General features: G+C 46.2%; 1 long non-coding RNA gene across 1 annotated transcript; it reads left to right on the forward strand.

Annotated features, from left to right (window-relative positions):
- The first annotated feature begins 1,446 nt into the window (after positions 1-1,446).
- LOC127313547 (uncharacterized) lies at positions 1,447-2,503 on the forward strand. Its single transcript, XR_011749386.1, has 2 exons — positions 1,447-1,992; positions 2,086-2,503. It is a non-coding gene; the product is annotated as an uncharacterized lncRNA (long non-coding RNA).
- The last annotated feature ends 591 nt before the right edge of the window (positions 2,504-3,094 follow it).

Consider the following 3,094-nt stretch of genomic DNA (forward strand, 5'->3'; position numbering starts at 1 on the left):
CCAAACTAAGCGCTTCTTACAGCGTCCAACGCTAACGTGGAGTGGAGAAGGGCAGTCTGCTGCCATGGGGTGGAGGAAGGAGTACTCTACAGGACATCCGTAAAGGCTGATCTTTAACCACCAAGCTGAGTGCCATCCATCTGATGCATCTCAGCGTGCGTGGCCAGCTTCGACTGGAGAAGGGAAGTCTGCCGCCTTGAGATAGAGGAAGGGGTAATCTGCAGACTGCTGGACATCAGCAGTTGCTGATCCAGAAAAGCAGTGGTGAGTAGATGCAAATCCCCAGCAAGCTAGCCAGCAGTTCCTGAGTGACATCCGTGAAAGCATCACCACATAGATGTCTTTTCGTCCTAATCTTCACATCAACAATTGTAGGTTTCTTCCTCTGCCTTGTCTTGATTATTTTAAGTTGTGTCCGACTGAAATAATATATACCATGAAGATTCAACTCCAACCCTTTACCAAACAAACAACTATCTCAATGGAACCGTGTGATATAGGAATTGTTAAGATGTTATATTATGCCATGAAAGAGAAAAAGCAAGAGATACCTGGACAATTGTAAAGGGCTGCCGTATTCTAGAAAAAAATAGCTTGTTTTACAGTACCTTTTACCACTCCTAAGAATAGGAGTTCTTTTGTGGTACCCCAAATTAATAATAGCCCTCAATTTCCGTCCATCCAAAGGCTCAAAAGATTTCATACTTCTGTCAAAAACGTGAGAGGTATTATACATACCACTGTGGCAAATTTCGCACCAACTGGACAAAGGCTGTAGCCAGGCCCGGCCTAGTATACGACCCGGTCCAATATATGGACCCTGGCCCATCACATGAGTTGTTCGGTAGCAAGGAAGGGGACTGGCACTAACCCTCCTTCTTCCTCGAGGTCACTGAATGAGGTCCCGCCGGCGATTCTCGCCTTGGGCAACTCCAGCGCCACAGCCGCCGCGGCCCCTACCACCGGCATGTACGGAGAGATATCCACATACCCTTCTCCGCCACCCCCTTTTCCAACACTATTTGTCCCGGCCGCGTGCCTTTGGCCTCACTGTCGATCCAATTTCTTGTTGATGAATTTCAAAAGGCAAAGGATGGGGACGTGGATGAGTAGGTAGCACAGGAAGATGCCTATTTTTTTTATTCCTATTGCATTATGTTTGTTGTACAGATCTTCAGTTGCTGAGGTGAGATTTCTCAGCGGTTATTTACTTATTTTCCCATTCAATTGTATTTGGGAGAAACAGTCATGTTTCTTCCAGTTTCAGATGGGTATTGTTAGTATGTTCACCCATTTAAATTTTCTCTACTTTCCTTTTGCATTTCTTATTAGACATCGCTTATGCAATAATTATATAGGTGATAATGAACGATTTAATGATGAATTGCATAACACTTACCTTAATGTAGTGTCTTCTCAAAAAAGGAGGCATACCTAATTGGGATAATTAACAGGGTGCCCTCAGTTGGCACCACGACCTCAGTTTTACCCCTAGCGCCGAATCGACCTCAGTTTTGCCCCTAGTCAGTGCGCAAGGACTGCTTTGGCTGCTTCCACCGTTACTTTCAGCCCCCCGTTAGAATCCTGACCTGTGGGACCCAACATAGAACCGTTGGCACGGCCTGTGGGCCCCAGCAGTTGAGCGTTGGCGCAGCTTGTGGGCCCAGCTGTTGACCGTTGGCGCGGTTTGTGGGCCCCAGCTGTTGACCGTTGCTTGCGGCCGGCGGTTGAAAAGCGGCGGAGCTCGCGGCGGTGAGCAGGAAATCAGCCGAGCTTCTCAGGCAGCGCGTCCCCTTCTTCTCCGACGGCATGTCGTCGACCTCTGCTTCCGAATCGCCCTCTAGATGGCCGCGCTTCGGGCCAGTTCCGCTGGGGAGATGCCCTACCTGCCCACGGACGGCGTCCCTGCATCGGCAGGTCACCGCGAGCGACAAGAACGGCAACCGCGGGCGTGAATATGTGAAATGCGAGAGCAAAGAACAGCTTGGGGAGGTGAGATCTGTGTTCCCCCTGTCAATTTCGTTTTTTTCCCTCAATTTTCAGCCGATTTGGGTTTTCATCCGATTTGGGTTTTCGTATTTGCAGGATCTTCTTCCATGTGACCATTTCGAGTGGCTTGAGGACTACATAAAGAGGATTCAAAAGGAGGACAAAAAAAAGGTGCCCAATTTGCTACCGGTGGTGGAGCAATTGGGATCTGCTACGGTGCACAATGGGGTGCAGAAGGACGAGTTCAAGAAGATGGCAAAACAGATGGAGACTCTTGTCGGTCTAAAGAAGCAGAGCAATATGATGGCTGCATTTTTTTATTTATGTGCAATTGTTCTTGGAATTGTGTATTTGAAGATCATTAGTCAAAAATAATGTAGTTAGTGTTGTAGTTAGCTTGACATGGTCAATTTGAGTATGGCTAAGACTTGGAATAAATGCGTCAGGAATCCAGCCCTGATTTGGTTTGTTTCAGTTCGTTTTCAGTTCAGTTCAGTTTTCAGTGTTCAGTTCAGTTTTCAGTGTTCGTATGTACAGGTTCAGTGTTCAGTCCAGTTCAGGTTCTGTTCAGGATAAAATGGTAGGCCCATCTAAAACCAAGACAGGCCCAATGTTAAATGAGGCCCAACGTATACTAGCACGGACAAACAGTGGACAAAAATAATTTAAACATTGGACAAATATAATTTAAACATTTGGACAAAAATAAATTTATAATTTTGGACAAATATAATTTAAACATTTGGACAAATATAATTTAAACATTCGGACAAATATAATTTAAACGGGGGGACAAATATAAAACATTGACTTCATTTGGGCAAATAGAATTAAAAATAACTTAATTGGCAAACATAATTAAACAGTGGATATTATATATATGGATAATCATTGGCCCCACTTTACATATATTTAGTGGGGCCCGTAGGACATTACATCTACTAAAAAAAAGGGGGCCTAGCCCTAAACCCTAACCGCCCGCGGCATGCATGAGGGCGCCGTTCCGGCCGTCCGGCCAACCGCCGGCGGTTGGCCTACTTCTTCCACTCCGCCGCCCTGATCTTGATCTCATCATCGATCAGGGCGCGGCGGTTCTTCTCCCGCA

Source organism: Lolium perenne, chromosome 7 (genome assembly GCF_019359855.2).
Source record: "Lolium perenne isolate Kyuss_39 chromosome 7, Kyuss_2.0, whole genome shotgun sequence".
Lineage (NCBI taxonomy): Eukaryota > Viridiplantae > Streptophyta > Magnoliopsida > Poales > Poaceae > Lolium > Lolium perenne.